The following is a 17225-nucleotide window of genomic DNA, read 5'->3' as shown; positions in this document are numbered from 1 at the left end:
AAGGCTATAGTTGACTCACTGCTGGAAATGTGCCTGGTAAGGAAGATGTGCCGGTGAAGGAATTTGGACTTAATTTGGCTTTCCTTGTTCTGTCCACATCTCCAGCCTCATTTCTCATCATCACCCACCTCATGTCTTCTTTCCAGAAGCTATGAGCCACATTTACCTCATCTTGCATGGCCCATCTGCATGCATTAACTGATGTTGCCCCTTCTGCTTTGATCACCTCTTCCACGGCATTGTTTGGGTAACTTCTACTCACCCTTTAAGATCCACGTCAGGTATTGCTTTCTCTGAGAAGTTATCTTCTGACTTCCCTCTCCCACCCAGAGCATATTAGATGCCTCCACATTTCCAAAAGACCCCATGCTCATGTCTGGCATCAATCTTATTACACACTCTTATCATTAATTCCATCCTCTCTGACTCTTCAAGAGCTCCTTGAAAGCAGGAATTATATTACACCATCAGATTCATTTCTGTTTATCCACAGCTCTTATTATATTCTATATGAATAAATAAATGACTTTGTCATATAAGAAGATTCCCCAGAGATTTTTGACTTGATCTTTGTGACATTTTAGAAAATATAATTTGTTAATCATATTTAGTGTGGATATACCTGCCTAAAACAAAGCACCAAGCACTTTTAGGATCAGTGATGACAAAGTATCAGGATATTTTGAAAATATTAACATGCTTTTCTAATCTTTTTTCCTTTTTTTTTTTTGAGATGGAGTCTCACTGTGTTGCCCAGGTTGGAGTGCAGTGGCATAATCTCACCGAAAGCTCCGCCTCCTGGGTTCACGCCATTCTCCTGCCTCAGCCCCCTGAGTAGCTGGGACTACAGGCACCTGCCACCACGCCTGGCTAATTTTTTTGTATTTTTAGTAGAGACAGGGTTTCACCGTGTTAACCAGGATGGTCTCGATCTCCTGACCTCGTGATCCGCCCACCTCGGCCTCCCAAAGTGCTGGGATTACAGGCGTGAGCCACCGCGCCCGGCCTCTATTTTTAATTTTTATATGACCTTTGCTAGCATGGCCTTCTCTCAGATAATCCACATAGCATGGTTTTCTTTCTTTCCATCTATCAAGTCTAGTTCAAATGTCACTCTTAATGTCCAGAAACTCACCTGCATCACTTATTCTCTCTTGCTTTATTTTCCTCCATACCACATATCAACACCTTGTATGTTTACTTTACTTACTCATTTGGTTTACTGATTGTCACTCTACACTAGAAAGACAGCTCCTTGGAAGCAGGAATTTATTGTTTTCTTTACCACTGCATCCCTAGCGTCTAGAATAGTATTTGATACGTGGTCTGTGTGTGTGTAGGAGAGGGGGTATGTATGAAATAAATATCTACTTTTTTGTTTGTCATTCAGAATAAGATTTTGCAGTAAGACAAAAGGCTCTGAAGCCAGGCTTTCTTGAAAAATATTTATCTAAAGGTTAAAGCAATTTTGCATAACCAGAACCAAACCTGGAGGACTCAGATCTTAAAGTGTTTTCCGTAGTGTTGTAAGATGTCCCTTCCATCCATGACAACCAGGCCATAAGATTGTTTGCCAAAACAGAAGGAAGATGTGCTACAGAACAATGGCAAGTCCAGCCAGCCTTTGGCAGTTCCTGGGTACTGAGTCCGTGAGAGAGGAGGGCAAGAGTCCAGACTTTGACTCAGAGATGAGGAGGAATTTTAGATAATTTAGCTAACAGATGAAAAAGTCAAAAGCAAAGAACTCTAGAACAGATTCTGGTAGAGATTACCACTACATCACGTTGGTGAGGAGTAGGTGAGGGGAGAGGGTGACATCAAAGGCAATTAGCAACCCCAACGTTATCATCAGAGGAATGGCCAGGATTTAACCTTCTGGAGCCACTCTTGCTTCTGGTGTAGTGTGGGTGGGACCTGGAATCTTTTGCCAGCCTGTGAGGGATAACTTCAAGGCAGTGGAGTTCAGAAACAATAGGCCTCTAATGATGAGAGAAGGAACCTTATATCAAGACCACACCGGGTGTGGAAAGGGAATGTGGCTGAAACTCAGAGGACAAGAGAGAATCCAGGTGAGGCCAGGCTGCAGAAAAAAGCTACTGAACCAAATGGAGCAAGAGTGAACCCACCACAAGTTATACTGGCTACAGATGCTGACAGGGACCAGGTGGATGGAAGAATACCACTCAGAGAGCAGAGGCAGCAAAAGATTCTGCTTGGACCTTAGGATTCCATCACTCTGTTGGCTCAAGGTCACATGAACCATTTTAGAGGGCTGTTGGGGAGGAAATAAGGGAAATGGAGAGGTCTTAGCATTTTTTTCCTAGAGGTTGAGAAATATGAAAAGATAATTTCACCTCTCCGAGACTCAAGTTACCAAGTTGATCTATCCCCACAACTTAGCAAGAGGGTGATCTTAAGAAAAAGCCTATCACTTATAGATGAGATGGAGAAACTGCTTCTTCTTTGCACATGTGAGTAGACCATGAGTACTGATACAACAAAATATCCTGTGCACACAACCAGAGCTCCATCAAGGTTAAATAGATGCTAGTGGGCAAAATCCAGATACTTTTCACAAAGTGGGGTTCTTCGTGGCCTCTAGCATACCTCCTAATAGACCACCAAGTTGTGAAGCAATTGTTCTGCTTCATGCTAATAATAAAAGATACTGAGGCAGTTTCCTTGGAGATTTTATAATAACGCACTATAATTCACATTTATATTCCATAATCTAGTTCACCAGCGGCTTCTCCATATATGATTTTATGTCATCTTTACAGAGTAGCCTGTGGTTGTTACCAATCCCGTTTGACAGATAAAGAAAGCTGAGCCACAGGCTCTTAAATTGCAGAGCTGTGTGTCTGGATTCCACACTGTGTGGATGCGTGACTGTCCTGTACTGTGTAAGTTGCCAACTGTTCTCATTACAGGCGTTGGGGAGTTTCTCCCGCCTCCCCAAAGAGTTTTTCTCCAGTCACTGATCCAGGAAGCTCTTATTCTTGCCAAGCCCAGTCAGGTGGGCAGGTATCAGCATGTTTCCCCCACCCCCACCCCCAGCAGGTGCAGGCAAATGAATGGCAGCGTTCACTGCCTCTTAATGAGTAGCCCCATGCTGCCACAGTTACACATTCTGGTTTGAATTTTTAATTCCATCTCATAAAATAGTACCATAAATCATCCTGTGCTCCATTTAGAGTTGCATTTTCCAAAACCATCTCTGAAGTAATTAAGGAGAAACTACACAGGCCTCTAAATCAGTTCTCTATGATATGCAGGAGCAGTGAAAATTCTGCAGCTCACTTTCCCTTTCTCCCATCTCTTGCATCATTTCACTCTTGCTATGACACACTATCATCCCCAAACCTTCATTCACAAAATATTTATGAGCCATTTGTGAAGCTTTAGCCACTGAGAAATATAATGCCGCGTGACAAAAATGAGTTATATGAAAGTGTACAAAGTCTTACTTTAATATAATCCATCCAGCCCCAGGTCCACAGATTAATAACCCAAACCTGACTCCGATATGAGATCCAGGCCAAATGCAATATTCCAAAATCTTGTGGCTGTACCCAGAGACCTTGCAACCTAACCTAATTTGCCTATTGCCTATATTTTAAAAATCAAATAAATACATAAATAACAAGTAAGTCCAAAAGAGATTTCCTTAGCTCCGGGGAGCACTTTTACAGCATATACAAAGCAAACCAATTTGAACGTTTCCCAAACATGCAGGTGCTAAATACTCGTGCTTGGCAGGAATAATTATTTGTTGTATTCCCTGGATCTTCTATTTTGCTGAATTTAATTTGTTTTCAATACTTAGAGGGAGTAAAAATATAAAAGTACACCAAAACAGTAGAACAACTGTGACAGTAAATGAGAGATTTACCACAGCACTTGTTATGAATATTGTTTAGACAGCATAAAATTGAAAAATAGCAAAAGGATACCTACTTTGATTTGTCCCTTCCTGCTCTGCAGCTGGTGGAAAAATGGGAACCTGAGACAGTGGACTATGGCATGCTGTTGGAGAAGAGTTGTCGTGAACGGCACATGAGCCAAAATCACAACGTTCTTCAGAAAGGAAGCAAGCTGTGACTTCTTTAGAGTCTCTCATCACCAATAAAGGTTCTGGAACAACAAAAAAGGCAAGTGTTGCTGGAAGAAGGTCTTAGGCAGTCCTGGGGACCTGAGAGCCATGGGAGCAAGGCGAGGCGGTGGCAGCCAGGTAGAAACAGACATGATTCCTCCAGACCAATGCTTCTCAAACCCAGCTGCGTATTGGAATCATCTGAGGAATTTTGAAAGCTTACTGAAGTCAGAGACCAACCCAAGACTGATTGAATCAGAATCACTGCAGGTGGGATTCAGGCCCTGCTCGTTGTAAAATGCTCTCCAGATGAGGCGAATGTTTTGTCTGTGTTGGGAATCACAGAGTTGCAGGTCAACTCTGTTGGGTAATTGTGATTGATGATGGACTGCCCATAGGCCCTTGGTATAGGTGAGAAGTTGCAAACTTGAAGCCGGAAGACTTAATTTAGAATATAGATATGCTTGGTTTGGCAAGCGTCATGCTTAACATTGAACTAATATTTTAAAACATAAAAATAAAAACAGGATATTTTACATTAAAATACAGATTTCCAACTTCTAAAAAGGCAGTTCTGGACATCCTACAGGGCACACTAGCTGGACCTAAGAGACATGACATCTACCCTCTCACCCAAAGCGGGTCTCTCCAGTTCTCCACAGCCCTCGTCACTCCCTTTTGCACACCATGTCAGTTCCCTTCTCTCACCAACAGTACCTACATGGCTTTAATAGCTATTTTTCTAAATGCCACCAGCATAGACCTACAGAACCTGGGGATCACAGTTCTGAGACTCAATTTTATGAGTAAGGAAATGAGGTCTAGAGAATGCAAACTGCTTCTTAGTCCTATTATTTCTCAAGGGCTGTCATACTTTCTCAAATCTGCATTTACCTACGCCAAACTTCCAGCAAAATTTGTTTTTGCAGATTGGCCTATTAATATTTAATGATGTTTCTCTTTGAATTTTAAAGTAGTAATTAAATTGAACTATTCTGAAAGAGCATATTAATTCCAATTTTTAAAATATGAAAGAGAATAAGTCTTGCTCAAAACAAGAACACAGTAAAAAGTGAACATTAATTTTGTAGGGTGAGCCTGGGTACTGCTTATTAAATATGTATTTCAGTAATGAGAAATAAATTGAGACAACAGCTACTAGGGAAACATAAAATATATACTAAGAAGAAATGTTTCCATTCTCTAACTTTCTTAACACCTTGGCTGGCACTTCTCAGTTTCTGACTTCATATGTGTTTATGTTCCTCTACTATTCTATGAATTCATTCAGGACATGGCGTTGGTTTTATTTATCTTCTGGGTCTGTAACAGCATCTAGCACAGAACTTTAGTATAATTAGTACTCAGTGAACACTGGTAAACAAAAGCAAGCTTTTGTTAAGAGCATCAGTACTGAGGTGAGCACAGTCCCACCGCGGCAGCTAGAGAGCAGACACAGTGATCATTCTGTCCACTTCCATTTACCCATGGCTTTCATGATGAACAAAAAATTAAAACCCATTGAATTTCTACTCTACTCCAGGCACTGCAGCCAGCAGGAGAGAGCTCATTTAGTTGTTACAACAACTCTGGGTATCACTGTCCCCACTTTACAGATGAGGAGATGTCGGTCTAGAAGTTAAGTAAGTTCCCCATGTTTACGCAACTGGTTAGCAGCCATAGCTCAGAGCTTCTGCGCCTTCTCACATCACCTGGAGACTACATTAAGATGCAGATTTTTATTCAGTAGGTCTGAATATGCATTTCTGACAGAGCCCCTGTGAAGGTGAAGCTGTTAGCCCATGTCCACCATTTGAATAGAATTGAAGTATGAGGGTCCCAAATGCCTGCCAGGTCAGAGGCTGGGATCCTTGAAGTTTTTCTAATACAATAAATTGTGTAATAATTACACGAACTGTCACTGAATTCAGACTCTCTCTTCCATTTAATTTGTAAGATGCTATCACACCATTCACTTTCACTATCTTCCTTTTTCTTTCATTATCTTAGCATCTCTTTCTCGTGTTCCCTGCTGAAAGGAATTTGGGATTCCAGGCCCTCCACGGACCATCGCTCATATGCACAGTTGGAAAAGATAATCTGGAGAACCTCTTCTTCTGCAGGCATTGTACCAGGCTTTAGGACGCAGTCATAAGCAGAAAAAGCTGCTCCTTAGATCAAACCAAAATTACAATCCAGAGGTGGAGAACCATGATAGGAAGAAAGCATTTGCTCTGAGTACACTGCACAAAAGGTTAATCATGAGCTGAGGTGCTTGGAGCCCACTTCCCAAAAGGGGCGTTCCCAACTGAGACCTGTGAGTAAGATATAGTCAGGTGAAAGGAGGACTAAAATGGAGTGCGATGGTTAATTTTGTATGTCAAATTGCCTGGGCCATGGGTGCTCAGATATTTGGTCAAACAATATTCTGGGTGTGTGTGAGGGTGTTTTAATGAGACTAACATTTGTATCATTAGACTGAGTAAAACAGATTTTCTTCCTTAATGTGCATGGCCAGAAACCAATCAGTCAAAGGCCTGAGCAGAACAAAAAGTTGACCCAACCACAAGTTAGTTGGAACTCCTGCCTGACTGCAGGTGCTGGAACATTGGTCTTTTCTGCCTTTGAACTCAAACTGAAACATCAACTCTTCTTGGTTGTCAAGCCTCTTGGCTTTCAGACCAACACTTACAGCACTGGTTCTCCTGGTTATCAGCCCTTTGGGCTTAGACTAAAACTACACGATTGGTTCTTCTACGTCTTCAGCTTTCGGATGGCAGACCTTGAGACTTCACTGCCTCCATCACTGCATAAGCAATAATTACCTATAATATCTATCTCTTTATCTTCCTATTTATCTGTTTATCTATCTCTATCTCTATCATCTATCTCCCTATCTATCTCTATCATCTATCTATCTATCTATCTATCTATCTATCTATCTATCTATCTATCTATCTATCTATCTATCTAATCTATCTCCCTATCTATATTGTCTATCATCTATCTATCTATCTATCTATCTATCTATCTATCTATCTATCTATCTATCTATCTATCTACCATCTATCTATCCTGTTGGTTCTCTTCCTCTGGAGAACCCTGACTGATACACTGAGTAAAGGGCTAGGGAAGAGGGAGGTCACAGTGCATTGTAAGAACTTCAGTAGAGTCTAGTGTTGCCAAAGCCTAAAATAGTACATGGAGAAAGGCAAGCCATAAGCCTGGAGACCTAAGCATGGCAGATCAGGCAGAAGGAGATATAACTGGCCTCAAGGGTCTGTGGCTCACTTCATCTGTGTGCTCCTGATTCGAGTGGAAAGTAATATTTTTTTAAATGATGAGCTATGGGTGACAGGGCATTATTCATATCCCAGCCTCATAATCATGAAATATATCCATGTAACAAACCTGCACATGTACCCTTGAATCTAAAAGTTGATCCCAGAACTTCGGGAGGCCAAGGCAGGTGGATTACCTGGGCTCAGGAGTTCAAGACCAGCCTGGATAACATGGTGAAACCCCGTCTCTACTAAAAATACAAAAATCAGCTGGGTGTGGTGGCGGGTGCCTGTAAACCCAGCTACTCAAGAGGCTGAGGCATGAGAATAGCTTGAGCCCAGGAAGTGGAGGTTGCAGTGAGCCAAGATCATGCCACTGCACTCCAGCATGGGAAACAGAGCAAGACCTTGTCTCAGAAAAAGAAAAAAATTGAAATTGAAATTATTAAAAAAAAAATAGGCTAAATTTCAGAGACAGACCCCAATGAGGAAATGTCTGAAGTTTTATTAATTGCATTAATTATTCATCTAGGTCAGGAACAGACGCATAGATATTTCCTTCATTCATTTATTCAGTGAATATGTATCATGTGCATACTGGGTGCCAGACATCATTCTAGGTGCAGAGGAGGCACCAGTGAACACAGTCTCTGCCTTCAAGGATCCTGGTGGGGAGAGAAATACAGTCAATAACCAAGTAAGCAATACTATACATTGCATGCACTGGATAGTTGTAATTTCTATGGAGGCAAATAAAGCAGCCTAGGCAGTGTCAGGGTGGGGGTTGCTTAATATTCCCTAGCGGGTGCAGGGAAAGGCCTCAGTGATGAGATGGGAGCTGGGCAGGGGCCTGATAGAAGTGAAGGAGAGGGCCTTCTATGCAGGAGGAGCACGGAGCACGATGTGTTTGAAGTGATGAGGTGTGTTCAGGGAGCAGCTAAGAGGCCAGTGTGGCTGGGCAGAGGGAGAGGAGCGATGGAAGGAAGGAGGCTAGGCCTGGGGTGACTGAGGCAGAGCAAGAGAAGAAAGAGTTATAAGGAGACTAGACATGGGGTGAAAGTGGAGAGGGAGACTAGAAGGTAGGAGACTAGACTTAGGGTGCCTGAGGCCTGATGATGGAGAGCCTTACAGGCCACAGTAAAGACTTGGACTTTTACTCTAGAAGACATGGGAAATGCCTCAGGGTGTCAAACGGAGGAATGACACGATCTGAATATTGTGATGTTAATAGGATCATTCTGGCTCACTCTTGTGGAGTATAAACTACGATGAAGCAACTTGGAGGAGAGACCAGGGAGGAAGCTACTGCAATCATTGCAGTGAGGCAGGATGGGCCCATACCCAGGTGGTGTTAGCGGAAGTGGTGAGAAGGGAGAAAATCCTGAACATATATATATATGTGGATTTATGTTATATAGACAGACATATGTGTATATAATTTATCATGTTAAAATATACATACCATAATATTTATCACTTTAACCATTCATAAGTATATGATCAAGTGGCTTTAAATACCTCCCCAATGCTGTGTAGCTATCCCCATTACCTATGTGCAAAGCTTTTTTTTTTTTGAGACAGAGTCTCACTCTGTCACCCAGGCTGGGGTGCAGTGGCAAGATCTCAGCTCACTGCAACTTCTGCCTCCCAGGTTCAAGCGATTCTCCTGCCTCAGCCGCCCAAGTAGCTGGGATTACAGGCACCTGCCACCACACCCAGCTAAATTTTGTATTTTTAGCAGAGACGGGGTTTCGCCATGTTGATCAGGCTGGTCTCAAACTCCTGACCTCAAGTGATCCACCCGCCTCGGCCTCCCAAAGTGCTGGGATTACAGGCATGAACCACCACGCCCAGCCCCAAAACTTTTTTATTACCCCCAGAAAAACCTCTATATCCATGAAATAATAACTCCCCCTCTCCTGCACCCCAAGCCACTGGCAACTACCGTCTACTTTCTGTCTCTCTGAATTTGACTATTCCGGGTACCTCATATAAGTGGAATCATGTTTGTTCTTCTGTGTCTGACTTATTTCAGTAACTGTAATGTTTACAAGGTCTATCCATGTTGTAGCATGTCTGAAAGTTTCATTCTGTTTTATTGCTGAATAATATTCCATTGTATATTGATACCCATTGTATATGATAACCCACTTATCCATTTATGAGAATTTGAGTTGTTTCCATCTTTTGGATATTGTGAATAAAGATGCTATGGAAATTATATACACATATTTGTTCCAGTCCCTGATTTTAATTCTTTTGGATACAATACCAAGGAGAGGAATTGCTGAGTCATATGGTAGTTCTATGTTTAATCATTTGAGAAACTGACAGAATGTTTTCCACAGTAGCGACACCATTTTGTATTCCCACTAACAATGCACGAGGGCACCAACTTCTCCATTCTGGATGTATTGATGTTTTTATGTAGGCTGAACAAGATGTGTTAATGGATTGGATGTGTAATGTCAGATACATAATCATGAAGTAACAAAAACCTAAGCCACTCCAAAGTTTTTGGCCCAAGCTACTAGAAGAATGGGGTGATATTTAGTGAGACAGAAGGCTGTAAGAGGAACAAGTGTGGGGACAATATCGACAACTTAACTTTGGATATGTAAAGGTTTACAATGCCTATTAAACAACTAAGGAGAAATGATGAGTGGGCAATTAGAAGAGTCTGGAATTCATTGGCGACATCTAGCATAGAGACAGTATTGGAGACAGTCATGTGCCTATAAGAGTTGAGGAAGGGAGTGAGTATGTATAGAAAAGAGGGAAGATCTGTAAAAGTTAGTGCGCTGAGAGATGAATGGCATGCTCAAATTTAGGATAAGTTGGGAAACAGTTAGTATTTATTTATTTATATTTTATTTTAAGTTCTGGGGTACCTATGCAGGATGTGTAGGTTTGTTATATAGGTAAACCTTGGTGGTTCGCTGCATCCATCAACCCATCACCTAGGTATTAAGTCCCATGTGCATTAGCGATTTTTCCTGATGCTCTCTCCCCCACACTCTTTCCTGACAGGCCCTACTGTGTGTTGTTCTCCTCTCTGTGTCCATGTGTTCTCATTGTTCGCCTCCTACTTCTAAGTGAGAACATGCGGTGTTTGGTTTTCTGTTTCTGGTTAGTTTGCTGAGGTTAATGACTTCCAGCTTCATCCATGTCCCTAGAAAGGATGTGATCTAAAATTCTTTTTTATGGCTGCATAGTATTCCATGGTATATATGTAAAACAATGTCTTAATCCAGTCTATTATTGATAGGCATTTGGGTGGATTCCATGTCTTTGCTATTGTGAATAGTGCTGCAATGAACACATGTGTGCATGTATCTTTATAATAACATGATTTTTATTCCTTTGGGTATTTGCCTAGTAATGGGATTGCTGGGTCAGATGGGATTTCTGGTTCTAAATCTTTGAGGAATCGCCAGGCTGTCTCCCACAATGGTTGTACTAATTTATATTCCCACCAACAGTGTAAAAGTATTCCTATTTCTCCACAATCTTGCCAGCATCTGTTGTTTCTCAACTTTTTAATAATCACCATTCTGACTGGCATGAGATGGTATATATCACTGTGGTTTTGATTTGCATTTCTCTAATGATCAGTGATGTTGAGCTTTTTTTCATATATTTATTGGCTGCATGTATGCCTTTTTATATTACACTTTAAGTTCTAGGGTGCATGTGCACAACGTGCAGGTTTGTTACATAGGTATACATATGTCATGTTGGTTTGCTGCACTCATCAACTCGTCATTTACATTAGGTATTTCTCCTAATGCTATCCCTCCCCCAGCCCCCCACCCACCCACTGGCCCCAGTGTGTGTTTTTCCCCACCCTGTGTCCATGTGTTCTCATTGTTCAACTCCCACTTATGAGTGAGAACACATGGTGTGGTTTTCTGTCCTTGTGATAGTTTGCTTAGAATGATGGTTTCCAGCTTCATCCATGTCCCTGCAAAGGACATGAACTCATCCTTTTTTATGGCTGCATAGTAGGCCTTCTTTAGACATAGTATGTCTTCTTTTGAGAAGTGTCTGTTCATGTCATTTGCCCACTTTTTAATGGTTTTTTTTTTTTTTTTTTGTAAATTTGCTTAAGTTCCTTGTAGATTTTTGATGTTAGAACTTTGTCAGATGGATAGGTCGTAAAAATCTTCTCCCATTCTGTGGGTTGTCTGTACTTAAATGTAAAACCCAAAACTAGAAAAACCCTAGAAGAAAATCTAGGCAATAACATTCAGGACATAGGCATGGGCAAAGATTTTATGATGGAATCACCAAAAGCCATTGTAACAAAAGCAAAAATTGACAAATGGGATCTAATTAAACGAAAGAGCTTCTGCACAGCAAGAGGAATATCTATTTTAAAGGATTTCAAAGGTGTAGGAAGGCACAAGGTAATTACAAGGCACACTGTGCTGCTGTTAAAACCTGTTCCATTCCTCTCCATAGCTTCTGGTGGCTTGCTGTGAATGCTGGCATTCCTTGACTTGCAGTTATGTGTATGGTAGATGCACCTGATAGCAATAGCTTAAGCATACCCAGAGAATGATCCTGTATGGCAGATGCACCTGAATGTGATTCCAAGGAATCTGGGAGTGGCCAACCCGGAGATCTGTCCCCTGTCTGTAAGGAACATCTGAGCCCACCGGCCATACTCAAGGCCCTGAGTTTGGGTTAAATGAAGGTTACCAGGTGGAGGTTGTTAGAAAAAGGGTGCTAAGTGAAAATGCTGTAGAAACTGCGTGTCTTTTGAAGGTGGTTGTGGTTCTTCTGCTTAGCCCGCTGCCACTGGGCTAACCTGTCCAACCACTGGACTGTATGTAAGGCGGTTCTCCTGCCCAGCCTGCCACCGCTGGACTCTGATCTCTGTATGTAAACCCTACATCTCATTTGCTGGCTCTGGGTCTCTTCTTTGGTTCTTGAACCTGGTGCCATCCCCACTGGGATCAATAGAAGTTTGGCACAACAATGTATCATCTTTTTCTCTACCTTCGTGATCACACAGTGTTTGTTCTCCCAGTCTGCCTGTCTCTGTGCAAATTCCCTATCTTATGAGAACACTAGTCATATGGGACAGGAGGTCACCCTACTCTAGTATGCTTCATCTTAACTAATTACATCTGCAAAAACCTACTGAAGCCACATACGGATATACTGGGGTTAGGACTGCAACAATGAATTTTGGGAGGACACAACCCAAACAAGCACTAAAGTCCATGATGTCATTCATAGAGCTCAGCCTCCCAGGGCACAAAGCTTGGCAGAGAAGGGGTGAGGGAAGAGAGAACCTCGGGGGGCACATGGAAGCTTTTCCCCTAGCACAAAGGTAAGGGACGTTCCAATATTTGGAAGTCTGGGATATGAGGAGGAACTGCAAGGAGACAGAAAAGTTGCCTATGAGGTAGAAGGAGAATCAAGAAAGAGAAGTCTCCATGAGTGAAGAAAGGATTTCAGGAAGAAGAAAGTGATCACACATAATGTTGCTAAATAATATAATGTTAACATAATCACTTCTTGAGAGACTCCCAAGTTGTAGACTGCTTGAAGCCACCTGCAAACTATCAAAAACCCAGACCTTGCTTTGAAAACCACTTATCTGTTAGAAAAACCATTGCCTGAAATAATTTTTGAGTATCTGCATTTGCATGTTTTAAAGTACATTGGGTCTCCTCAGCTAGACCATAAGCACCTACCGGTGTTAGGGAGGTTCGCACTGCTCTAGCTTAATATTAAGCACACCCAAAGCCTGGGTAGATGGGCCATTAATCTTCCCACTGCAACTTGGCTCACTGCCACAATACCTACAAAATGAAAAATTAATGGCTTGGTATTAGGGATTGTCAACTAACCAATAATCCCAAAGGGTTAATTCTGCACTAAGCCTACTTGAAATTTTTTTTAAATGAATATAATCAAACCATAAAGAACAAAGAAACATGTTCATGGAGAACTCTTGCTGACCCCTAAGGAAAGAATGTCCAACCATTCTGCCTTTCCAGAATCAGGGGAAAGGGAGGAGGACACTGAGGGGAGAGAACAGCTTTCTTCCATGTTGCTGATTAAAGCTGAGTGACTGATACTGTCGGTGGTTTAACTCAATGAATCGCATTCTTGAAGTGCACCCAGATCAAGGCAGGTGGAGAAATTTCCACTAGATGCTGTTCCATGTCCTTATGACCATGGGGAGAGCAGGGCTAGGCTAGGCTGGGTGGGCAAATGAACTGCATTTTGCCAGTGTATTTGGGGGCATTGGCAGACAAGGCCTGGGCCCCTTAGGGTCACTGTTCTGGGCAAAGAGCCAAAACTGGGGGGTGTGCAATGAATGGAGGCAAAGGGCTGCAGAAAGAGTCAGCAGGCAGCCTGAGGGCAAATACAGACATCACAGTGTCAGGTCAGAGAGAGTGTAGAGACAAAACGGCCACAGGGCACACACGCTATGAGTTCTGGCCCATAGGAGGTCAACAAGGGGGTGAACAGGCAACAAGCGGGTGGACGGCAGGCCGAAGGGCAGCAGCGACAGCAGGAAGCCAACTCAACAGACCCAGGTGTGGAGGTCAAGCACTAGGCTCTCAGGAAATTTCAGACCGTGGTGAGGGACTGGGGTTCTGGGAGAACAAGACCATGTAAAGTAAACAGAAACATATGCCCTTGTCAAGGAGGGAACCAGTGGAGCAGTTTCCCGAGCTTACTTTCTGGTCTTTTCTATGCTATGAGGAGTGTCGAATGCCAGTTCCAGGTGGCCTTTTCTGAGGCCTGCAGGTGGGAATGAGCAGCCAGCAGCCAGCTGCGGAGGGGCAGTAGTTTCCCCTGGCCACACCGCGTCTGCCTTCCGGGGACAGCTCAAGGGGGCAGTGATTGTTGCTGCAAACCCAACCCCTGACTCCTGCTTATACTGTTATTAATGTTGTTATTATCCTTATTAGTTTCTCTTTTTAATTTAATTTTTTTTTGAGATGGAGTCTCACTCTGTTGCCCAGACTGGAGTGCAGTGGCGCGATCTTGGCTCACTGCAACATTTGCCTCCTGGGTTCAAGCAATTCTCTCTGCCTCAGCCTTCCCATTAGCTGGGATTACGGGCACCTGCCATCATGCTCGGCTAATTTTTGTATTTTTTTAGTAGAGATGGGTTTTTACCATGTTGGCCAGGCTGGTCTTCAACTCCTGACCTCAGGTGATCTGCCTGCCTCAGCCTCCCAAAGTGCTGGGATTATAGGCATGAGCCACCGCGCCTGGCCCCTTATTAGTTTCTTGAGTGCTTTCTGCATAATACGATATACTTTCTTCTTTGTATCCATGGTCTTATTTAATGCTCTAAAAATGAGGTAGATACTCTTACTCTCCTTTTTCAAGCGTCTGAGAAACTTGCCCAAAGTGACCAATCTGTAAAAAGCAGAGTCAGGTTTTGAGCCCGTTTTTGTGATACTCCAGACCAGGGCTAGCTTTATGGGCATATGACCGGGCACGCCCATGGAGTATGCTTGCTTTAATGCTCCATTGTCACCATCTTGAGATGTTTAGTGAGTTTTTGCCAAAAAGCCCCGTTTTCCTTTTGCACAGGACCCTGTGCTCTTAAACTCCTACCCCTTACTGCCCTCCTCCCACTACCACCTATTCCCGCCAACTTACAAAATCATAGCGTCAATTTTGCAAAGCAGTGTAAAACCATTTAATCTATTGATTTTTTTCCCCCTTGAGGGAAAATGGGAGAAGATACTGTCTGGAGAATTGGGGTGGAGTCAGACGGTGACTGTAGGTTTGCAGAACAGCTTGGAAAGTTGAAGGCTCAGCATAGGTATAAGGAATTACGAATGAAATCTTAACCAAAGGTTCTCGTACCTCGGGCTATGTTGGTCTGACAACCCTACAAATGTCTGAAAATGAAAGGCATTCATTCCATCACTTGGATGTTTTGTCTACATGAGTAGGAATGGGTCTTAGAATTTAAAAGGGAAGTGGATGTATCCAATAACTTCATCAAAATTGCTATGTTTTTTCCTCTCTGTCTTTTTCCCTCCATGATGGACCACCTCTGCAGGCCTCCAGTGTGAAACTCGCAAGGTCAGAGCCATCTTTCTCCTGGTCAGCTCTGGCCCCAAGGAGGAACATTAATTTGCTGACCTGGGCCACCCTGTCAGGCAGACATCCTCTGCTTTTCTCCCACACCACTGTTTGTCAAAAGGACTTAGCTGAGGCTCTCAGCAAGGACATAGAACCACGTAGATAAAATTAAGCACAAATCTAAATGCAGGGTCATTAAGAGTTGCAAGCTAACTTTTAAGCTTTTCTTTATCAAGTCTGAAGTTAACACTTTAAGACTGCTAACTTCAGCAGTTTCTGCTTGAACCAAAACACTTATTGCCCAGGAAATAAGTCACTGGCTGTGGCCACAACCACAAAGCAGAACAGAGCTCATCTGGAATGTGATGGTTTCTGAGTGCCAGCATCTAGGTTCATTCCTTGTTGATGTGAGACAACCAAACACCTCTGTCCGCCTAAACTCCTAAAAAGGTTGGTGCCTAGTCTTCTCTCACCCACCTTACTGTTTCCCAAAATACTAAAAAGGCCATTATAATTCTTTTAATTTTTCTAACCAAGTGTATTTGATCATTGCTAAGTCAGCCCTTAAAGAAAATTGGAATAGTCCTTTCTCATGACCAGGACACAGATCTACACTAAGCAAGGATGAGAGTGGATGCATCTTTAGATAGTGGCACGACTGACTGAAAAACAATCTGAGTGTTGGTAGAACATGTTGTTCTTATGGTAGGGAAGATTCCATGTGAAGTATCCTCATTCCAGTCCTAAATACACACACATAATAAAGCAGGAAGTAGAGATAATTATTGACTTAATCTGTGGCATAAATTTGTTTGCATGAACTATTCAGATATGTTAGGGAAAGGTGAATCTGTGTTAAGAAAGAAGTGTTATATTTCTTCAGTGTTACTCAGCAAATCCTGATTTTGTTCCTTTCATTTTTTTTTTCATTTTTTAGTTAGTCTTTTTGTTTGAGACAGAGTCTCACTCTGTCACCCAGGATGGAGTGCAGTGACTCATAGCTTACTACAACCTCAACCTCTCAGGCTCAAGTGATCCTCCCACCTCAGACTCTGAGTAGCTGGGACTACATGCATGCAACACCATGCCCAGCTAATTATTATTATTATTATTATTTCTTGTAGGGATGGGGGTCTCGCTATGTTGCCCAGGCTGGTCTCGAACTCCTGGCCTCATGCAATCCTCCTTCCTCAGCCTCCCAAGGTGTTGGGATTATAGGTGTGAGCCACCATGCCCGGCTATTTAGTAATTTTTACTAGACTTTGTTTTTAGAGCAGTTTTAAATTTACAGAAAAATTGAGGAGATGGTTCCCAGAGTTCCCATGTTTCCATCCCCACCTCACACACAGTTGCACCTATTATTAACATCATACCTTAGTATAGCACATTTATTGCAATTAATGTACCTCTATTGATACATTATTATCAACTAAAGTCCATGCTTTATTCAGATTTCCTTCGTTTTTACCTAATGTCTTTTTCTATTCCAGGATCTCATCCAGGTAGCATATTGCATTTAGTCATCATATCTACTTAGGCTTCTGTTGGCTATGACATTTTCTCAGACTTGTCCTTGTTTTTGATGACCTTGACTGGTTTGTACTAGCCAGGAATATTATAGGATGCCCCTAATATAGAATTTGTCTGATTTTTTTCTCATGATTAGACTGGGTTATGAGTTTTGAGGGCAAGAGCATAGAGGAAAAGCTTTGTTTTCATCATATCATGGCAAGGGTGCATGCTATCAACATGGCTTATCGCTGTTAATGTTAACCACA

At 42.4% G+C, this 17225-nt stretch overlaps 1 long non-coding RNA gene across 1 annotated transcript in view; it reads right to left on the bottom strand.

Moving 5' to 3' along the window:
* The window catches only part of LOC109025927 (uncharacterized), a 234895-nt gene extending 230768 nt beyond the window's left edge, over nt 1-4127 (bottom strand). Inside the window, exon 1 of the long non-coding RNA XR_008677808.1 lies at nt 3958-4127. This is a non-coding gene — a long non-coding RNA (uncharacterized lncRNA). The remainder of the gene's footprint in view (nt 1-3957) is intronic.
* Nucleotides 4128-17225: the final 13098 nt, after the last annotated feature.

The sequence above is a fragment of the Gorilla gorilla genome, chromosome 11 (assembly GCF_029281585.2).
Source record: "Gorilla gorilla gorilla isolate KB3781 chromosome 11, NHGRI_mGorGor1-v2.1_pri, whole genome shotgun sequence".
NCBI classification, from domain to species: Eukaryota; Metazoa; Chordata; class Mammalia; order Primates; family Hominidae; genus Gorilla; species Gorilla gorilla.
The sequence above is the reverse complement of the archived record's forward strand: the minus strand, read 5'-3'. Positions and strand labels throughout refer to the sequence as shown.